This window comes from Lissotriton helveticus, chromosome 8 (genome assembly GCF_964261635.1).
Source record: "Lissotriton helveticus chromosome 8, aLisHel1.1, whole genome shotgun sequence".
NCBI lineage: Eukaryota > Metazoa > Chordata > Amphibia > Caudata > Salamandridae > Lissotriton > Lissotriton helveticus.
This window is the reverse complement of record NC_136069.1, coordinates 1,425,800,856-1,425,824,509: the sequence shown is the minus strand read 5'-3', so window position 1 is coordinate 1,425,824,509 and position 23,654 is coordinate 1,425,800,856.

Here is a 23,654-nt window from a genome sequence, read left to right as displayed (position 1 = left end):
ATGACGCAATCCCCGGCGATGTTCTTCGGGGATGTGCCAAACCAACTGGTTCTGGTAGTAGTCAAGATTTGGTCCGCCAGATCCATTGGAAAGCCGCACTCCCGATTCAGCCATGCCACAGTTTTACATTTAAGGGAATCATGCGATTCAGTAGAGCGATGAGACCCGTCTTCCCTGACTGGTGTAACATTAGTCAGGACTAAAACATAGGGTGCGCAGTCCGGTGGAAGATTCGGTCGGGAGAGGCCACAATTATTAGACTCCCCCCTCTCAGTGTTCTTAGTCTGATTCCCTAGAACAGGGGTAGTGGAGGGGTTCAAAGTGACAGATTTAGAACATACTTGTATTACAGTGGTGTCATTAGTCAGGCCCTCTACCGATGGTGAATTTGTTTTCCCAGTTTCACCCTGCTGCTCAACAGCTATCAGGGGACTACTGCTTAACTGTGCAGGAATACTAGAGCCTGCACGGACTCCGCCAGCTCCAGTTGGGCCTTTGTTAGATTGCACGGGCTTATTGGTACTGCCCCCGGCCCCAACAGCTAGTTGCGGACTATTAGTAAGGCTCAGAGAGGATTGCACCATCTCACCCAATCTAGTCACTTCCTTAGACACAGCGTCAAGTTTATCCAAGAGTGGAACAACGATGTTATTTAACTTGGCATCAATCATTCCGATAAGCAACTCAAACTGATCCGGGGCTAATTTCATATGGGTGGGAATAATGTCATTGTAGGGACGATTTAAATCGTTGGAGCCCCCATTAGATAAAATGACATTGTTCTTTTTATTTTTACGCCCCCCCCCTTATTGGACAATACAGGTCTGTTTAAGAGTTTCCCTGACCTCAACACTCTATGAGTCTTGCGGGCCACGGAACTCGATGCGTCAGAGTCATTATGGGGCTCATTTTGAGACTCATCAGCATCCAATGCCTTATCGGGATCATTAACATCAAGAACATCCTGTAAGCCGTAGTTTGGGGAACCCTTACAGTGTAAGGACTCGATTTCAATGGTGCCCTCCCTGGGTTGACAATTCAGAGAACCAGTGGCACAGCTGTTATTAATAGACGTTAGCAAGGGGGTTGGTAAAGGAACAGGGATCTCAGTAGTAACCAATATGGTGTTAAGGTTTGGAGGACTACCTACTCCCAAAGATAATCTTTGTTCCTTATTGATCTTATCAACTACTTTCACTAAGTAGTTGTCAAGTGTGGAGACAATAGGGCGGGCGTTCCCGCTAACTGTTTTAGACATAGTGCCTTATGTAAAAGATACGCTACAAAGAATAGATCCCAATACAGTATTAAAAATATGAACTTAACAAGATAATAAAAAAATCCGAATAGCACTCGATATGAAGCGGCCTAGAGCCACAATTAGATAATCATGGATAGGACAGTAACAGACCCAATAATTGGGAACTGAAGTTAAAAGAAGTGATTATTGCCATAGGGAAACAGTAGAATCCACTAATCCAATATCAATAGGGTCAAAAGATAATGAGGGCTAGATGACAGGGGAATGAACCCAGCCCAGCCTCGTCCAGTCGCGGACTGTCGTAGACTGTCCCGCCCTTGTCCCAGCCTTCTCCCGGGCCACTCCCGCGCGCGACTCGTGGTTGCGAGAGGCGTTCCGGTCTTTAACGCGCCTCCGGGCGCTCCTGTGGCGTCACTCCCGCGCCACAGCTGCCGGGGCACCTGGGATATGGAGTCCCAGCCCACGCGGCGTCCTCGGTGTTGCTGACGCGATGGCCGTTTCCCTCACGGCAGTGCTGCTGGAGCAGGTGCTGGGACCAAAGAACGCTGGCCGTTCACCTCACGGCAACAGGTAAGCCCCCACGGAGCTCAAGGCACTCCGGTCTTTAACGCACCTCCGGGCGCTCCTGTGGCGTCACTCCCGCGCCACAGCCCCCGGGGCACCTGGGATATGGCGTCCCAGCCCACGCGGCGTCCTCGGTGTTGCTGACGCGATGGCTGTTTCCCTCACGGCAGTGCTGCTGGAGCAGGTGCTGGGACCAAAGAACGCTGGCCGTTCACCTCACGGCAACGGGTAAGCCCCCACGGAGCTCAAGGCGCTCCGGTCTTTAACGCGCCTCCGGGCGCTCCTGTGGCACCACTCCCCATCACTGAAACATACATTTGTGAAAAGACGAAAACAGTTGTTACATTTTGGTAAAAAACAAAAATGTATATAGCATCAGGCAACATCCACCCACACTTTGCTTTCCCAGAAAAATGTGATTTCATAAAAGTATTGTAAACACCCCACTCACCAGCATCTTTAACTCACACAAATGAAATACAAGATTAAAATTACAAAATCCTAGAATGTTAAGCTAGTGACCATGCACATCTTGGATGACAAGATTATGGATAACAACAGAAGATGGACTTTGAACTAATTTTGATGTTGACCTGTAGATATTTATGTGGTGGAGAATAGGTAGGGATTCAGCTTACTGTGTGGCTTGGTGACTGCCTCCTGCCTTTCTTCCCAAATACCAGTGCTGTAGCAGTTTCTGGGATGGCAAGGTTTTTGTCAATTAATGTTTTGAGCTTCCAGTGTCATCTCATGCACTTCGGCAGGACTACATTTGTGAGAAAGAACTTCAATTTTTAAATAGTAGTCATCCTAAGATGGCGGCTATGTATGGTGTTCCCAAAATTCATAAAAATAGTGAAGTTCCACCGTATCGGCCCAAGGTTATCACCATAGGATCCATCACGGAGCCCTTTTTCAAGTATATGGATTCTATACTCCGACCATATGTCCACAAGATTATGTCATATGTACCGGTTACTCGTGGCACATAAATAAGTTAAAGGGCCTCCAATTTGATGTAGCAAGAGAAATAATGGTCACTATGGACATTGAATCCATACATAGCAAGTTCCCACAGAGAGGTGCTATAGAGGCAGTCAAATGGTTCATTTAGGAATTCCAAGTAGAATGCTCCAAAGAATTTATTCTGGAATGTTTGCTCATTATCCAAGACAAAAACACCTTTGAATGTATTGGCCGATTGTATCAACAAATTAAAGGCATCAGTATGGGGGCCTCTTTTGCCCCCACTGTAGCCAATATACATTGTTAATTTTGAATGCAAATTTATTTTAAATGAAATTGATCCATTTTCTGAATAAGTGACTCACTGGTACAGATATATAGATGATGTGTTTTTCATCTGGTCCGGAATTCCAGATGACTTACCTGAATTTGATGCATGGTTAAACTTTTGTGACTCCAATCTATGAGCTACATCTAGCACTAGTAGTGATCAAGTCGAATTCCTGGACATTACCATAAGACATAATAATCAACAATTGGAAGTTGATTAATTTGTAAACCTACATCAAGGAATTACACTTTCACATCTTTCAATCTCAAACTCAGAAAACTAGCATACAATTCAGACAATTACTGTTCTCCCCCAGGAATTGCACCAACTGGTCAGATTTTGATTACAGAGCTATAGAGATGAAAGAATTTTATTTAGCCTGGGGATATCCAAAAAGATTGATACGTGACACGTGAAAAATGACACGTTACTTCGATAGACAACTTTTACTAACAAATCAAGGTATCACACAGACATCAAAACTGGTATTTGTAATAACCACTCAACGCTGAATGAGAAAATACATCAAATAATCTACTCCAAACGGCATATCCTAAATGCTGAAAAGGAAAGAGAACATCATATACCCAAACCCTTGTTTGCACACGGCAGAAATAAAATATTAAAGGACCATATTGTAAGATGTTGAAAAAGGGGAGAAAATCCCTTGGTGGACAGACTTATAACAACTACTCTGTGTTCTAATTACACCAATAGTAGCCCATGTATTAGAATTAACATCTAACACTCACACTATGAAATACACATTTGATAGATTCTATGATTTCTTTTTATTTGTTGATTAAAAACAGCATCCTAGGTATTAAAAAGTGTAAAAATACAATATTACAAGCCCATTAAAAGCATACACAATACTATCACATTTGTATCCATATGTATCACATTTGTATCCCAGGTCATGTTTTCAGTGAGAGTTAGGCCCAAATAATTGAATACAGAGACCTGCTCCAAAGGGATTCAATTCATATGCGGGTTTGAGCGTGTACATTTTCTCGGGTTGAAGATCATACATTGTGTTTTGTTAATATTGATCTCTAATCCCCTGGTTCTACAAAACTCACAAAACCAATCTAAGATTCTTTGTATACCCATTTGCGACTTAGAGGGGAGGAGAGTATCGGCTTCAAACATCATGGCAGGAAAGTGCTTATGCGCGATTTTAGGAGCATCTGTGTCCTTGCAGAATCCCAGTGCATCAATCAAACCATTGATGTATATGCAGAACAGGGTGGGGGCAAGCAACAATCCCTGCCTGACTCCCCCATGTACAGGGATGGACTGCGTTACTTCCCCGTTGTTCCCGTATCTAATTTGGGAAACATTTTCATTATGTAGCCTTCTAAGTATGTTTATAAGGTAAAGGGGAAGTCCCAGCTCACTTAAAACCCTCCATAAAGCATCTCTGGGTACCAAGTCAAAAGCACTCTTCAGGTCAACAAAGACCTGATACAAGCTTCCCCCTTCTACATGGACTGTTTTCCAGTAGAGAAGCTGGAGCCTGAAAAGCTAGTCTACTGTTGATGTTTTCTCCCTAAAACCAGCCTGGGGGCCAGGATCTTTTGCTCTTCAAGCCAGGATTGAAGCTATTATAAAAGTATCCTGGCAAAGATTTTCTGTGAGACAAAGTTTGCTGGTGACAAAGGAGATCCCTTCTTATACACAGGGATGATCTCAGCACCTAACCAAGTTGTTAGAATAACCATTCCCTGCAAGATGGCGTTGAAGATCACCAAAAGGTAGGGGCTCCAGATCTTAGGTTCAGCCCAATAAAGAACGCCTGGAATCTTGTCCAGGCCGGCAGCCTGTCCAGGTATTATTTTATTTAGGGCTTTATGGACTTCTATCAGGGATCTCATGGGTGTGACTGTCTCAGGCCCCAGGGGTGTCAAGGTTGCTAGGGTCTGACTTCTCGCTGCGTCATCTTGTGAGGCATAGAGGGCTTTATTATTAAACGAAAAATGATCTAAATCTTTGTTCACCTTAGATAAGAGCTATACTAGTATATCTATAGAGTGACAGATTAAAGTACTGCAAAAAGTACAGCAGAGCAAAGTATGGGTGTGGGCCTATTTCACTGTATATAATATCTTGTCCGTTATTGTCGGATATTCATAGATTTTCCCGGCTATTTTTGTATAGGACTCTGTTAATATGTTTTAAACACCATCTGGTCCTGTAAGGAAAGTTAAACGCCAGTCTACAGTAACTTTCGGGTAGAGGTATTCTTTCTCACTTTTTAAATAAACGTGCTGTCAGGAGACCGGTTTTGCTGGATCCGGACCAAGAGGCAGCGCATTAGTAACTTCTGAGACACTGGGTAATACGCTCCACTACCAAAGAGATGCTTATGTAGCAGTCTGAAAACACTGGCAGCAATTCGGTAAACCAGTTGGGTCAGAATATGACTTTGAAATACAATTGTTTCTCTTTAGAATATCGGACATAGGATTTTACCTAGTTTTTTTTTTTTTATTTATCTACAAGTAACAGCTGACGGTTGATATGAAGTCAAAATCCTCTTTTCAGCTCAGGGTAGTACTAGATTTTTACCAATTATTTTTCACTGTCAATGTGAGACATCCAATTGATGCTGAGTTATCTTCAGGTAAAATAAATATCGATATTGGACAACCGTTTCGTTGAGTATAAGTGTAATGGCAGGATTCTCTTTACTGTTTGCACATGCCCAATCGATCCTATTTTTCACTGGTAGGAGCAAGGAACGTTGATGTTCATGTTTTAGTATCTTTCTATTTATATGTTAATATTGCAACTATAACAACAGCTGTATTTAGATTTCATTAATATATGGATATTTCCCACTTTTTAACTATATTGATATAGCATGAGAATGCAGAGCTCTGATTGGGTGAAGTGTTGGCAGCCCTCTAGGAACTCTGCTTCAGCCAAGTCTCCACAAAAAATCGAAAATAGAAAAGGTGTCAGGGTAAGAATATCCTAACCCACTAAACTTGCTCATGGGTTCCCAAAAGCTTCCCGCCAGGCCCCCCAATTTTTTTATTTATAAACGTTTTGTGGCAAAAAGAAAAGAAACAACAGGCACAGGTTCCTGTGTTTGTTTTGAAGATGGCCCCTGGGTGAGCCAGGTCTAGGGGGCATTTTATAAAAAAAAAAGAGGGTGATGTACTGGCACTACTCCTGAGCCTCAAATGAGCCCCAGGGATTACGACCTCCCTGAGGCTCATTTTGTTATGAGATGGGGGATGTGAGGACCCCCCAGGTCATGGTGACCACAACCTCCCTAGGGCTACAAATTAAATGCTTGCGAGGTGTCATTGACACTCCCCTGAGCCCTTGGAACCTGCCTCCCCTATTACAAATTGTAAAAATGGAAGGCCAGTCCCCTGGGGATTAGGCCCTGGGCTGCAATTGGCCTGGCGATGGGAGTACTGCCGCCCCCTGCGCTTTAACTTATAATTACTATGAAGCCAAGCTCAGGGGAATTGGGTCCCTAGAGCAGAAATCAGCCTCAGGCGGGAAGCTGCGCTTTCCCCCGTAGCCTTTTTTTTAAGTCCGGGCCCCTGGGTGATGGGGTGTCTGGGGGCTGAAATTGGCCTGGGACGGGGGCCACTTTGGCCCCTCCCTTATTCAATTTTCCATGCACACACTCACGGTGCTACTCAGACACTCCTTTGCCCACTTACACACCCACTCAGAGACTCATGCACCAACTCACAGACCCACTTAGAAACTCAAGTACCACTCAGAGACCCACTAAGAGACGCGCACACTCACTTACAGACCCACTCAGATACTTATGTACCCACTCACAGACTTACCCACACACACACTCACAGAACCATTCAGACTCATACAGCCATACACAGTCCCACACAGCGACTCTTGCATCCACTCACACACCCAGTGAGACACATATGCAACCACTCAGACACTCACACACCCACTGACAGATGCATTGAGACACTCACACAATCACACACACACACGCACCCACTGAGACACTCATGCGCTCGCTTACACACTCACTGTCAAAGGTTATAGGTTACACTTAAAAAAATAAAATTAAAAAACCTTAGAAATTATCTTAAAGAAACAAAGGTTACAGGAACGTTATAGTTAGGAAATAGAATTTTAAAAACTGTAGAAATGTACTGAAATAATCAAAGATTACAGGGGCGCTATAGTTAGGAAAGAGAATTAAAAAAACCTTAGGAATTCACTGAAAAACCAAAGGTTACAGGGATGGTATAGCTAGGCTCAGATTTCTCTCATACAAAAACAGTGAAATTCAGCAGTTATAGTTACTTGAGCTAACTATAACTTATGGAACCCCAAAGCACTGCTTATGACCTCACATATTACATCACTCATGACAGTCAGTGACTTCACTAATGACATCACTGATGATATCTCAATGACATCACTGATGATGCTCTCTCCTTATAAATTGCATTAAACTGAAGTACGCTGTGCAGAGAATCCAGTGGGTCCCTTATTGGTATTCAGAGGCAAAAGGAGATAGTACTGATGCAAGCAGTTAGGATTATCAGAGTGTAGTGCTGATCATCTGTTGTACTTAGAGAGGCAATAAATGAGATGCACACTCAAGGTTAAATCCAAAACCAACTTGCAAAAATAATATTGATGTTTACATGCTTTTTCAGACCAAGAACTTCATTCTACAGTAAGTATATTTAAAGGTATGAATTTTTAGAGTTCGCTAATTCAATCACATTTGTGCGCAAATCTGCACCATTGAAATCAAAAGGGAAAAAGACAAAAATGCATGTAAATGTGTCCACTCAACTTTCAAGGTTCACCTCTTGGCATTCAGTAGATAGCAAGGCTAGGTCAAATGTTCCACCAGCAGATTCTCAGGAGAATCCCAGAGTCGTCAGGGAGCAGGGTGCTGAGATGGTTGGTAGCTGGTGCTCTACGGGAATTACAGGTAAGTCTGAGGGTGCCTACTCGGGGGAGCAGTTTACAATGGCCTCAGGACCACCGGAGCATAGCTGGATCATTGTTACAGAAGCCAATCAGACTGGGTGCATAGCAGCTAGGTAAACTGGGCAGCATGCATTGAGAGGTCCTCTCATTTAGGAGCAGGCAGTATGGAAAAGTAATTTCAGGAACACTGGTATACTCGCAAAGTGGGTCTCAGGGGTTTTGATGTCCCTCAATGGGTGCTTGCGTTCTGGGCAGTTGGAGTCCGGCGAGGCCTCTTTGTTTTGGTGCAAGAGCTCTGGTATCCTGGGTATTGGGGCAGCATGGCTGTGGTAGATCCTGGGTCCCCAAACCTACCAAACCTAAAGGGGGCATAGATCTGACTCTTAAGAGCTGGTATACCATGGTTGGTCAGGGTGCTGCATTCAAGCTAGCCTGGCTGTTGACGGCTGATTAGCCAGAAACCGGTCCCAGGATGCTTGTTTCTGGTCCAGTAATGACATGGCTTGGCAGTTCGGGCTGGACTGTTCCCATGAGGCACAGGGTCAGACTGATTTGCATATGGCCATGTCTGAACTGAGGTGGTGGAGTGAGCTACAGAATGATGATGGATTAAACCCAGATCAGTTGACTGGGGGTGAGTGTTTGATTTGCTCAAAAGCTCCGTCCATCATCTCCTTTGGTATCGCTTTGTTCGCCCTAAGTTGGCAGGGTATGCCCAGATGTGGGTCCCTTGCTCACTTTGCCACTGGATTCAAGCTAGCCTGGCTGATGACAGCTGATTAGCCAGAAAACGGTCCCAGGATGCTTGTTTCCGGTCCAGTGCAGATATGGCTTGGCAGTTCAGGCTGGACTGTTCCCATGAGGCACAGGCTCAGACTGATTTGCATATGGCCATGTCTGAACTGGGGTGGCGGAGTGAGCTAAAGAATGATGATGGATTAAACCCAGATCAGTTGACTGGGGGTGAGTGTTTGATTAGCTCAAACACTCCGTCCATCATCTCCTTTGTTATCGCTTTGCTGCATTGGAGTCGCCAGGGCACAGCAAGGCAGTAGACTGGAGACTGCAGTTTGACGCATGCAGGTGCAGGGGAGTTGAGCCTCTACACATATGGAGGTTCTCTGGTGATTTGGTGAGGGGCTCCAGTGTTCTTGGGTCCTCATAGGTGCAGGCAAGACAGTGAAAACCACAATTGTCAAGACCCTCAGGCAGCAGGTAGGGTTTGGCAGCAATTTCTCTGCAGCAGGGTTCAGTTCCTGGGCAGCAGCTCTTATTTGTCCGTATATTCTTCTTGTCCTTTGAATCTAAGGTTCAAGTTCCAGGGATACCACCTAAATACTGAATTTTGGTTTGTTAAAGCGGAAGACAGGGAGTTGCCAATTGGCTACATACATTTAGGGTGTCTACACCCTCTAAGTGGCCACTTCCTGTGGGAAGGGGCACTACCCTAGCCCTGATAGGTTGTATTCCCACCACCTCAAGATGGTGAATTTTCAAGAGTGGGGTCCACATCACCTTTACACCTTAGGGGTGGTGCTGGCTGAATGTGAAAACACCTCCTCATCTAAATAATATTCCCGCCTTTCCTCCCACCAAAAGTGAAGCAGGAAAAGGGAGGTTGACATCCTCCACCATCTGGAGATGCCTTGGTTGCATTTCAAAGGTGACTTCGCATTTGAAGCCTCCCGGCTCAGAAGGCCATTTTTTTCCTGGGGGAGGTGTGAAGCACCTATGTCCAGAGCAGGCTTTGTTTCGGGCCTGTGAGAGCACTGGCCCTCATTCTATGAGGTCAGAAATATGTCTCATGGTAGCAGGTGGGCTGAAACTAGACATAGACCACAGCAATGCTTGATACGTTTTCAGCGGGCCCTCTAAATGGTTTCCTGTACACATTCATTATTAAATCCAACACTGGCATTTGTGAGGATTTATTAGGATTAGATGTTTTGTACCAAACACTTTACAGTACAGTGAAGCCCTCATGTAGCTAGGAAACACAGTATTTAGCCCTTGTATTCTCCATGGCTTCCCTGTGCACTTACCATATCCAAGAATGAACTTGGAATTGTAGAGTCATATCTGCTCAGGCACATACATCCACAGGTGGGCTAAAGTGCACCTTGTCTTAGGTCTATAAGGACTGCAGTAGGGGTGACTTACATATACGCCATTAAGTGTATGAGGGCGTAACACCCAGGCCGTGATCCAATCGTGTTTGGTGCACCGTCACACCCCATGATCAAGCTGCACAGCCATGCAAGAATCAACAAGCAAGAATCCTATATTTTGTACGTAAACTTTATAATAACACATTTTCTCCATATTTTTGAAGTTCATAATAGGAGCAGAATAATTTCTGTCTTTACATTTCAATAAATGGCCATCCAGGCATTCTTCATGGCATATAGGAATGTGCTGTACATCCTGGGTGACCCAATGCATTTTGGGCATATATTGCCCTTCTCAGGAGTAACTAAAATTCAAGGAGAGCCCATCAAAAATTGTGAGACTACATGGAACATGAAAGTGAAACACTTTTTTTTAAAGACAAAAGGAAATGAGCAAGAATGATAACTGTGCTCAATGGTAATACTGACAATTTTCCCAATAGCTAAACACATGCTCCATTCAACCTAAATGTTCCCTGAGAAAATAAAGAAACTTAGAAAAACAAAATTTAAACAAACAGATAACCAGTGACTGTATGTCAAAAATAATGCAGGTGCTGCTAAGGGAATCATTAGGATGGCGGGCGGACTGGCGTAAAAAGGGACCGGACCGCCCGCCATAAATGTGGCGGTCCCATGGGGGTGATGAGGATGCGCCCGCCACACTGGCGGGCGCATCCTGCATTTTTAACATTGCTGCAGGCAGTGCTTTCAGCATCACCCGCCACAATGCCAAAACTGCATGTTGTGCATATGCATGCACAACGTGGCAGGCACCACGCAGTGCCCGCCATGTTGTGCATGCACATGCAGGGGGGTACCATAGGTACCCCCCATTTATGGTACACCCCATGTGCTCCCCAACATCCTGGGGGCCCACAACAGGCCCCCAACTTCAAAATCCGCATGCCTTTCCTGGCGGCAACGCCGCCACGGAAAGCCTGCCTCCCACCTGCATCCTGATATGGATGGCGGTGTCTAGCAGACACCGGCACCATATTAAACCCTTTTCCACCCGGTTCATGTTAACCGCGGGAAAAGTGGCGGACGGTCTTCCCATCCGCCATGGTACCCCCACCAAACTAATATGGCGGGGGAAATGGGTGGCTGGCGATCCGCCCTACATCCTAAGGGACCCCTAAGTTGTGTCAGACATATGCCCAAAATCTGATCTAATAAAACCAAGGTGCCAGGCTCAACCTAAATATGACCCTGACTTTGATACACAGTGCTAAGCCGCATTTTGACTCTTTGGATTTTCCTGCACTAAATCATGCGGCATGCCATGGCAGAGTGCATTTCCTTGGTGAGGGGCCCTGGGGTGGCACAAACAGTGTTTCAGCCCCAGTGGACCCTCTTCAGTACCCATGCCATGGGTACAAGGCGTACCACTTACTAGGGACTTTTAGGGGTAGCTGAAGTTGTGCCAATCATTGTACAGTGTGTTGGGAAAGAGATATAGCATTGGGAACCGGGTTAGCAGGGACCTAGTGCCCTTACAGTTTAAAATTACATCAGACATAAAGTGGGGGCTAACTGTGCAAAGAGAGGCACTTTCCATCAACCCTTTTAATATCTCTTTCTATATTCTACACACGTATAGGAATCCCAACAGTCCAACGGTCTTGGGATTAAGTTCAGAATGTGCTCAGACATTCGGTCACATCACCACTTTCAACTAACAGCTCAAGCAATCAATTCCGCAACATAGACACTTACCTTCCATATTTCATTGACATGCAAAAAACGAGAACCTCATTAACCCCTTCGATGCTGATGACGGAGCGGTTCCGTCATCAGCATCGGTTGGGCTGTGCTGATGACGGAACCGCTCCGTCATCAGTACAGCCCTGGGGGAGAGCGCTGGCGCTCCCCCCCCCTGTGCGGCGATCTTTTTTTTTTTTAGCAGGGGTGGCAGCGGAAGACTGTCCGCTGCCACCCCCTGGCCCCCCCACGCTTCCTGGTGACGTCAGCGCGCACAGCGCGCGCTGACGTCATCAGGAAGCGCTGGACGCGCTGGAAGCCATTTGCTTCCAGCGCATCCAGGAAGAAGGTTGGTGTTTGCTGCTGCGGTGGGGCGGGGGGGCCATTTTTCGGTGCCTTGAGGCATCGGGGGGGAGGAAACTGTGTTTCCTCTCCCCTGATGTCCCAATGCACGGCATTCCTGGTGCACGATCGCGCACAGTGTCGCGATCGTGCACCAGGAATGCCCCACTAGACACCAGGGATTCATTTTGGGGCATATTTTACTGTGCAGGAAGCGACCCCTTGGGCAAGGGTCGCTTCCTTAGGGGGCCACATAATTTTTTAGACTTTTCTGCCCTCCCTGGGGCAGATCGGCCGTTTTGTTTGGCCGATCTGCACCCAGGGAGGGCAGAAAAGCCCAGTAGACACCAGGGATTGTTTGTTATTTATAAAGGAAGCGACCCCTTGGGCAAGGGTCGCTTCCTTAGGGGGTCAAATAATGTTTTAGAATTTTCTGCCCCCCCTGGGGTAGATCGGCCGTTTTGTAAGGCCGATCTGCACCCGGGGGGGGCAGAAAAGCCCACTAGAAACCAGGGATTGCTTGTGTTTGTTTTTTTTTTTTTGTGCAGGAAGCGACCCCTTGGGCAAGGGTCGCTTCCTTAGGGGGCCAAATAATGTTTTAGACTTTTCTGCCCCCCCTGGGGCAGATCAGCCGATCTGCACCCAGGGGGGGCAGAAAAGCCCACTAGACACCAGGGATTGTTTTTTATTTATAAAGGAAGCGACCCCTTGGGCAAGGGTCGCTTCCTTAGGGGGATAAAATATTTTTCAGACTTTTCTGCCCCCCTGGGGCAGATCGGCTGTTTGGCCGATCTGCACCCAGGGGGAGCAGAAAAGCCCACTAGACACCAGTGATTGTTTTTTATTTGAAAAGGAAGCGACCCCTTGGGGAAGGGTCGCTTCCTAGTGGCCCTAATATTTTTTTAGACTTTTCTGCTCTAGGGGGCCCACGTTTATAATGATTTATAATCTTCCCCCCTTGGGGACAGACACCCCATTTGTGACATACCCTGTGACATAGCATGTTGTAATGTGTGTTGTTTTTGTTTCTTCTAATGTGTATTGTTTTTTTTTTCTCTTTAGATTGTTGCAGTGTGCGGTTCTGTTACTGGTGGTTCTGTTGTTCTGCTGTTTCTGTAGTTGCATGTGTTTGGTAAGAGACCTTTTTTTTGTTCAATTGTAATGTAATTGTTTATTTTGCAAAGTGTGTAGTAATACGAGTATGTGTTGTTGCTGTTTGTTGTGATTGTAAAACATGTTTTGCATTTGTTTTTGATGTGTCCTTCTGTAGATGTAAGTTTTTTTTTTCTTCTTTCTAGTGGGATATCGTTGCCTATTTGCTGTGTCTTTGCAGAGTAGGTGCTGGTGAGTGTAGTTGTGTCTTGTAAGTGAATTGTATATTTTTTCTAAATATATTTTTTGGTGAAAAAGTCTTACATTTTTATCTTACTTTGCGCAGTGTTGGGGTTGTTGAGTTGTTTGTGCAGACTCCTTTATTTGTAAGGATAATGGCTAGCCGCCGGATTACTGCTCAGCAAGTTGTTGGAATGCTTTTTGATTCTTCCTCTGACCATGGTCCAGAGTCTGACTCTGATTCTGAGCCAGAGGTGGAAGGTGAAGATTCAGGTAGTGAGTTTTCTCTACACATGGCTTCATCTGATGATGAAGACACTTTGAGTGCTGATGAAGCTACTTTTGGTGTGGATGATGTGCCTGTGGTTGGGGAGGACATTACTGTGTTTACGGTTTTGGAGGACATGGTTGTGCCTGTGGTTGCGGAGGACAGTGATGTGCCAATTGTGCGGCAAGAGACATCTGGGCTGCAGCCTGGGGCTGCTAGACTTCCAGTTGGTTTTGTGAGACAAGAGTTAGCTGGGCGGCGGCCTGCGGCTGCAAGACTTGACGATGAAAGTTCTGACCTCTGAGTTGCATCAGGCATGGTGCAGCCGGCATTGCCTGAATTTACTGGTGTTCCAGGGTGTAGGGTGAACACTGAAAACTTTTTTCCTATTGATTTTTTCAAGTTGTTTATGGATGATGTGTTTTTGGCAGAGATTGTAGAGCAGACTAATTTGTATGCTGAAATTTTTTTGAGGGTGAACAGTGCCAGCCTTAAGCCCCACGCTAGAGCTACCCGGTGGACTCCCACCAATTTGGAGGAGATGAAAAAGTTTTTGGTTTAACTCTTTTGATGGGCTTGCTTAGGAAACCATCAATGGCTTCATATTGGTCTACTAGTCCCTTGATGGCAACAGCTATATTTCCGGCAGTCATGACTCGTGATAGGTATTTGCTTCTGCTGCGGATAATGCATTTTGTTGACAATAGTCTTGCTTTGCCACGAGATCACCCTGATTGTGACCGTCTTTTCAAGATTCGGCCTGTCATTGATCATTTGGTTGATCGATTTTCTGAGATCTTTTATCCTGGGAAAGAAATTGCAGTGGATGAGTCTTTGCTGTTGTTCAAGGGCCGCTTGGTATTTCGGCAATACATTCCTAGTAAGAGGGCACGCTATGGAATCAAACTGTATATGCTGTGTGACAGTGAGACTGGATATGTCTCTAATTTCAGGGTGTACACTGGTAAGGAATCCAGGATTAACCCCCCTGGTTGTCCGTCGACTTTTGGAGTGACTGAGAAAATTGTGTGGGAACTTGGTCGTGGATTTTTTAACAAAGGCCATCATTTGTATGTCGATAACTTCTACACTGGTGTGCGGTTGTTCAGGGAATTGGCCAAAGTGGACACTGTTGCTTGTGGCACAATCCGCTCAAACCGTAAAGGTTTCCTAAAAGAACATGTTTGTCGAAAGCTTGCTCGGGGACAGTGCAGTGCTTTGCGTTGTGAGGAGCTTCTAGCTGTGAAGTTTACAGACAGGAGAGATGTCTACATGTTGACTACAATACATGATGAAAGCACTGAACCGCGGAATGTTTGGGGTCAGGTTGCAGAAGTGCGCAAACCTGTGTGCATACTGGACTACAATAAGTACATGGGTGGTGTTGACAGAGTTGATCAGAGGTTGGAACCGTATGCTGCTCTTCGTAAGGCTTACATTTGGTACAAGAAGTTGGCTATCCATCTTTTCCACTTGGCAACCTTTAATGCTTTTATTGTGTTCCAGAAATCTTGTCCCCAGTCAAAGTTGACTTTTGTAAAGTTTCAGGAGTCTGTAATAGGCAGCCTTGTTTTAGTGGAACAGGCAAGTGTTCCTAGATTTGGAGTGGTGGAGGATGTTGCCAGATTGAAAGATCGCCACTTTTCTGATCATATTCCTCCTACACCCTCAAAAGACTTTCCCAGTCGGAGATGTAGAGTCTGTTGGCGAAGAGGTTTGCGGAAGGAGGTTCGCATGTACTGCCCCGACTGCCCTTCAAACCCCGGGCTGTGTGTACCTGCTTGTTTTAGATTGTACCACACGCAAAATAATTTTTGGGAGTATCAATGAGTGGTAAAGTGAACTGGTTGGTCTTTATTCTGTAATAGTTATTGTTCAGTTTCAAAGTTTGTATTTGTGTGGTCTTTTTAGATTTAGTTGTCGAGTTAGTAGATTTGTATCAATTTGCAATTTGTTTTTGTTTCTCTTTTATTTAAAAAAAAAACTAAAGTATGATGTTGGTTTGCGTGTAGTGTCCATTGTCTGACTGTGTGCATGGTTTGGCGCTTGACTGCCGGTGTCTGTGGACTGGTGCTTGTCTGGCGGTGTCTGCGGACTGGTGCTTGACTGGCGGTGTGCGTGGACTGGTGTTTGGTTGGCGGTGTGCGTGCTCTTGCGCTTGCCTGGTGTTGTGTTTGGATTTGTCTTTGGCTGGTGGTGTTCGTGGAGTGGTGCTTGACTGGTGGTGTGTGTGGAGGGGCGCTTGGCTGGTGGTGTGCATGGAGTGGTACTTGGCTGTCTGTGCACGGAGTGGTGCTTGGCTGGCGGTGTGTGTGGAGTGGTGCTTGGCTGGCGGTGTGTGTGGAGTGGCGCTTGGCTGGACGGTGTGCGTGGAGTGGTACTTGGCTGTCTGTGCACGGAGTGGTGCTTGGCTGGCGGTGTGTGTGGAGTGGTGCTTGGCTGGCGGTGTGTGTGGAGTGGCGCTTGGCTGGACGGTGTGCGTGGAGTGGTACTTGGCTGTCTGTGCACGGAGTGGTGCTTGGCTGGCGGGGTGTGTGGAGTGGTGCTTGACTGGCGGTGTGTGTGGAGTGGCGCTTGGCTGGACGGTGTGCGTGGAGTGGTACTTGGCTGTCTGTGCACGGAGTGGTGCTTGGCTGGCGGTAAGTGTGGAGTGGTGCTTGGTTGGCGGTGTGTGGAGTGGCGCTTGGCTGGACGGTGTGCGTGGAGTGGTACTTGGCTGTCTGTGCATGGAGTGGTGCTTGGCTGGCGGTGTGTGTGGAGTGGTGCTTGGCTGGCGGTGTGTGTGGAGTGGCACTTGGCTGGACGGTGTGCGTGGAGTGGTACTTGGCTGTCTGTGCATGGAGTGGTGCTTGGCTGGCGGTGTGTGTGGAGTGGTGCTTGGCTGGCGGTGTGTGTGGAGTGGCGCTTGGCTGGACGGTGTGCGTGGAGTGGTACTTGGCTGTCTGTGCACGGAGTGGTGCTTGACCCGGTGTTGTGTTTGTGGAGTGGCGCTTGGCTGGTGGTGTGTGTGGAGGGGCGCTGGGCTGGTGGTGTGCATGGAGTGGTACTTGGCTGTCTGTGCACGGAGTGGCGCTTGGCTGGCGGTGTGTGTGGAGTGGCGCTTGGCTGGTGGTGTGCGTGGAGTGATGCTTGGCTGGTGGTGTGTGTGGAGTGGTACTTGGCTGTCGGTGTGCGCTGAGGGGTGTTTGGCTGGCGGTGTACATGGTCTGGTGCTTGGATGGTGGTGTGGGTGGACTGGCGCTCGGCAGGCGGTGTGTGAGTAGTTACTTTCTGTTGGTCACTACACACACTGCTAGTTGAGTGACACTCCACACAGTCCATCATTTTGTGTAGTTGCAGTGTCCGAAATGTGGGCGTGTGAAAGTGATGGGCCCTTGAATGGCGCTGTTTGCTGGTGTGAGTGTTGGAATGTGATGGGTCCGCGGCTGGCTGTGTGAATGTTGTGTATGTGTCACGCGTACGAAAGGTGTATGAATGGCCTGTAAAGAGGTTGGTGCCTTGACGTGACTTTACAGCTCACGAGCTGAGAGTCAGTGGTTCAGTTTATCATACTTTCAATTATACACAGTGTATTTCATTTTTGTGAAATTACTTGCGTATACAATTGTAAGTACTGAATCATCACTCACCCTCGTGCCAAATCCAACCAGTATGTGTGTGTGCTTGCGGATTAGATGGGTGTGCAGTAATAATTGTTTTTTTTCTCTTTCTGCAGTAGGGTGTACCTTGCCCCTTATTGTGATTGTTGTTATGTGTTGCTTTTCCATTCGGATGGTGTCAATGGTCTGGTTTGTATCAGGTATGAAAGGTGCGTGAATGGCCTGTAAAACGGTTGGTGCCTTGTCGTGGCTTTACAGCTCACGAGTTGCGAGTCACTGGTTCAGTTTTTATGCATTTATTTATTGACAGAGCATTTCATTTTTTTGAAATATCTTGTTAATAAAATTTTATGTACTGAACCATCACTCGCCCTCGTGCCAAATCCAACCTGTATGTGTGTGTCTTTGAGGAATAGATAGCCGTGCTTGAATGTTTGACTTTTGAGTAACTCTGTTAAGGTGTGGTATCTTTTTACTCGGGAGAACAAGGGGAACGCAGGGTGGTAGGACTTTTTTGCCGGCACGGCGATCCCACGCCAAAAAGTTTGGAAAACTGCTATTTTTACCTATTTTTAAGGTTTGCAAGGGATTCTGGGTAAAGGAACGTTGGAGGATCCACGCAAGCCATACCTCCTTGGAAGCCCCCGGGTGTCTACTTTTCAGAAATGTGTGGGTTTGGTAGGTTTCCATAGATGGCTGTCTCGCACGGGGCCAGAAACCCAGGTAACCGCTCTTGCAAAAGCTGGTGAATTTAACAATGGTGAAAATGTTAAGTCCACCAGCTTTTGCAAGAGGGGTTACCTGGGTTTTTGGCCCCGTGCGAGACAGCCATCTAGGGAAACCTACCAATCCCACACATTTCTGAAAACTAGACACCCGGGGGCTTCCAAGGAGGTATGGCTTGCGTGTATCCTCCAACGTTCCTTTACCCAGAATCCCTTGCAAACCTCATTTTTTGCTTGGAAAAAATCAGTTTTTTCACACGTTTTAGTGTGGGAAAGCGTGGCATCAGTGGGCACACACAAATTACCTCCCACCCAGCGTTCCCCAAGGTCTCCTGATAAAAATGGTACCTCACTTGCGTGGGTAGGCATAGCGGCTGCTTTAGGAAAAGGCCCAATTCATACTGTGGAGACGAAAACATTACCTTTAGCCAAATAATCTTATTTTTTGAGGGGGTCACCTGAGCTTTTGGCCCGGGGCTTGGCAGGCATCTTTGGAAACTACCAAACCCAAACAGTTCTGAGAACTAGACACCCGGGGGAGTCCAGGGAGGTATGGCATGCGTGGGTCCCCCAATGTTTTCCTACCCAGAAACCCCTGCAAACCTGAAATTTTGGTCAAAAAAACCACTTTTCCATACTTTTTTGGGTGGGATCTCGCTGCCAGAACAAATGTCCTACCGCCCAGCGTTTCCCTTGTTCTCCCGAGTAAAATGATACCTCACTTGTGTGGGTGGGACAAAGGCATGTGACTCAGGCTGGGGTGCTTAATTTGTAAAACTTAAATATGACTAAAAACTACTTTTTTCAAAATTCATTTTTGGCGTGTTCTGCTTTGGGGCACCCACACAAGTGAGGTATCCTTTTACTCGGGTGAACAAGGGGAACGCAGGGTGGTAGGACTTATTTGCCGGCACGGCGATCCCACGCCAAAATGTTGGGAAAAGTGCTATTTTTACCTATTTTTAAGGTTTGCAAGGAGTTCTGGGTAGGAAAACATTGGGGGACCCATGCATGCCATACCTCCCTGGACTCCCCCGGGTGCCTAGTTTTCAGAACTGTTTGGGTTTGCTACTTTGCAAAGAATACCACCGAGCCCAGGGCCACAAACTCAGATGCCCCCCCCCCCCCAAAATCAAGGTAGTTTTGCAATAAGGTAATGTAAATTCACCACCGTGCGATTTGAACCGTTTCCTGTTGCAGCCACTATGTCTATCCACGCAAGTGAGGTACCATTTTTTTCGGGAGACCTGGGGGCACACTGGGTGGGTGGAAATTTGTTGATCCACGCAGATTCCAGAACTTTCCACCACAGAAATGTGAGGAAAATGTGTTTATTTGGTCAAATTTTTATGTTTGCAAGGGATTCTGAGTAACAACACCTGGGGGTAGGCAGACGAGTCACCCCATCCTGAATTGCCCTGGGTGTCTAGTTTTCTAAAATGTATAGGGTTGCTAGATTTCCTTAGGTGCTGGCAGAGCTACGGCGCAAAAACAAAAGGTAGTCTTTTTGTCCGAATCGTGCTAAATTTCACTGGGAAATTGAGGTGCGACCATGCTGCGTTTTGCGCTGTTTCATGTCGCAGCCACTATGCCTACCCACGCAAGTGAGGTACCATTATTTTTGGGAGACCTGGGGGCACGCTGGGTGGGTGGAAATGTGTTGATCCACGCAGATTCCAGAACTTTCCACCACAGAAATGTGAGGAAAATGTGTTTTTTTTGTCAAATTTTTATGTTTGCAAGGGCTTCTGGGTAACAAAACCTGGGGGTAGGCAGACGAGTCAACCAGTCCTGAGTTGCCCTGGGTGTCTAGATTTTAAAAATGTATAGGTTTGCTAGGTTTCCCTAGGTGCTGGCAGAGCTACGGCGCAAAAACAAAAGGTAGTCTTTTTTGTCCGAATCGTGCTAAATTTCACTGGGAAATTGAGGTGCAACCATGCTGCATTTTGCGCTGTTTCATGTCGCAGCCACTATGCCTACCCACGCCGGTGAGGTACCATTTTTTTCGGGAGACCTGGGGGCACGCTGGGTGGGTGGAAATTTGTTGATCCACGCAGATTCCAGAACTTTCCACCACAGAAATGTGAGGAAAATGTGTTTTTTTGGTCAAATTGTTATGTTTGCAAGGGATTCTGGGTAACAAAACCTGGGGGTAGGCAGACGAGTCACCCCATCCTGAATTGCCCTGGGTGTCTAGTTTTCAAAAATGTATAGGTTTGCTAGGTTTCCCTAGGTGCTGGCAGAGCTACGGCGCAAAAACAAAAGGTAGTCTTTTTGTCCGAATCGTGCTAAATTTCACTGGGAAATTGAGGTGCGACCATGCTGCGTTTTGCGCTATTTCATGTCGCAGCCACTATGCCTACCCACGCAAGTGAGGTACCATTTTTTTTGGGAGACCTGGGGGCACGCTGGGTGGGTGGAAATTTGTTGATCCACGCAGATTCCAGAACTTTCCACCACAGAAATGTGAGGAAAATGTGTTTTTTGGTCAAATTTTGTATGTTTGCAAGGGATTCTGGGTAACAAAACTTGGGGGTAGGCAGACGAGTCACCCCATCCTGAATTTCCCTGGGTGTCTAGTTTTCAAAAATGTATAGGTTTGCTAGGTTTCCCTAGGTGCTGGCAGAGCTACGGCGCAAAAACAAAAGGTAGTCTTTTTGTCCGAATCGTGCTAAATTTCACTGGGAAATTGAGGTGCGACCATGCTGCGTTTTACGCTGTTTCATGTCGCAGCCACTATGCCTACCCACGCAAGTGAGGTACCATTATATCACAGGAGAACTGGGGGCACGCTGGGTGGGTAGAAATTTGTTGGTCCAGGCAGATTCCAGAACTTTCCACCACAGAAATGTGAGGAAAATGGGTTTTTTTGGTCAAATTTTTATGTTTGCAAGGGATTCTGGGTAACACAACCTGGGGGTAGGCAGACGAGTTACCCCATCCTAAATTGCCCTGGGTGTCTAGTTTTTAAAAATGTATAGGTTATCTAGGTTTCCCTAGGTGCTGGCAGAGCTACGGCGCAAAAACAAAAGGTAGTCTTTTTGTCCGAATCGTGCTAAATTTCACTGGGAAATTGAGGTGCGACCATGCTGCGTTTTACGCTGTTTCATGTCGCAGCCACTATGCCTAACTACGCAAGTGAGGTACCATTTTTTTCAGGAGACCTGGGGGCACGCTGGGTGGGTGGAAATTTGTTGGTCCACGCAGATTCCAGAACTAACCACCACAGAAATGTGAGGAAAATGTGTTTTTTTGGTCAAATGTTTATGTTTGCAAGGGATTCTGGGTAACAAAACCTGGGGGTAGGCAGACGAGTCACCCCATCCTAAATTGCCCTGGGTGTCTAGTTTTTAAAAATGTATAGGTTATCTAGGTTTCCCTAGGTGCTGGCAGAGCTACGGCGCAAAAACAAAAGTAGTCTTTTTGTACGAATCGTGCTAAATTTCACTGGGAAATTGAGGTGCGACCATGCTGCGTTTTGCGCTGTTTCATGTCGCAGCCACTATGCCTACCCATGCAAGTGAGGTACCATTTTTTTGGGGAGACCTGGGGTCACGCTGGGTGTGTGGAAATTTGTTGATCCACGCAGAGGCCAGAACTTTCCACCACAGAAATGTGAGGAAAATGTGTTTTTTTGGTCAAATTTTTATGTTTGCAAGGGATTCTGGGTAACAAAACCTGGGGGTAGGCAGATGAGTCACCCCATCCTGAATTTCCCTGGGTGTCTAGTTTTCAAAAATGTATAGGTTTGCTAGGTTTCCCTAGGTGCTGGCAGAGCTACGGCGCAAAAACAAAAGGTAGTCTTTTTGTCCGAATCGTGCTAAATTTCACTGGGAAATTGAGGTGCGACCATGCTGCGTTTTGCGCTGTTTCATGTCGCAGCCACTATGCCTACCCACGCAAGTGAGGTACCATTTTTTTCGGGAGACCTGGGGGCACGCAGGGTGGGTGGAAATTTGTTGATCCACGCAGATTCCAGAAATTTCCACCACAGAAATGTGAGGAAAATGTGTTTTTTTGGTCAAATTTTTATGTTTGCAGGGGATTCTGGGTAACAAAACCTGGGGGTAGGCAGACGAGTTACCCCATCCTGAATTTCCCTGGGTGTCTAGTTTTCTAAAATGTATAGGGTTGCTAGATTTCCCTAGGTGCTGGCAGAGCTACGGCGCAAAAACAAAAGGTAGTCTTTTTGTCCGAATCGTGCTAAATTTCACTGGGAAATTGAGGTGCGACCATGCTGCGTTTTGCGCTGTTTCATGTCGCAGCCACTATGCCTACCCACGCAAGTGAGATACCATTTTTTTTGGGAGACCTGGGGGCACGCTGGGTGGGTGGAAATTTGTTGATCCACGCAGATTCCAGAACTTTCCACCACAGAAATGTGAGGAAAATGTGTTTTTTTGGTCAAATTTTTATGTTTGCAAGGGATTCTGGGTAACAAAACCTGGGGGTAGGCAGACGAGTCACCCCATCCTAAATTTCCCTGGGTGTCTAGTTTTCAAAAATGTATAGGTTTGCTAGGTTTCCCTAAGTGCTGGCTGAGCTACGGCTCAAAAACAAAAGGTAGTCTCTTTGTCCAAAGAACGTAAAATTTCACTGGGAAATTGAGGTGCGACCACGTTGCATTTTGTGCCGTTTCCTGTCGTAGGCACAAGGCCGACACACACAAGTGAGGTACTGTTTTTATCGGGAGACCTGGGGGAACGCTGGGTGGGTGGAAATTTGTTGATCCACGCAGATTCCAGAACTTTCCACCACAGATATGTGAGGAAAATGTGTTTATTTTGTCAAAATCTTAGCTTTGCAAGGGATTCTGGGTAACAAAACCTGGTGGTAGGCAGTCGAGTCACCCCATCCTGAATTTCCCTGGGTGTCTACTTTTCAAAAATGTATAGGTTTGCTAGGTTTCCCTAGGTGCCGGCAGAGCTAGGGTGCAAAAACTACAGGTAGGCTTTTTGCCAAAAAAGGGTAAATTTGTAACTGCAAAATTTAGGTGTGACCACGTTGCATTTTGCGCCGTTTCCTGTCGCAGGCACAAGGCCGACCCACACAAGTGAGGTACCGTTTTTATCGGGACACTTGGGGTAATTCAGATTTGTAAATCAACTGTTATTACCAATTGATCTTTCATGCATTTCTCCCTTTCAATGAAAGACATTGTGTAAAAAAAAAATCTTTATGAAAAATGACCAATAATTCTCATGCTAGTATGAGTATTCCCAACTTTGAAAATGTGCAATTATATACTGTTTCTGAACTCTATAATTTGTACCCAATTCAGAAATACACAGGTGTCTTTCATACAGATTATTCCATGTATACATTTTCCAAGACAAAGTGCACTATACCCAGTAAATGAAAAAATACCATTGCAAGTTGCTGCTCAGTTTTTGGATCTGGGTTCGTCAGGTTCTTGGTGAAACTACAAGTCCTATATATCCCCA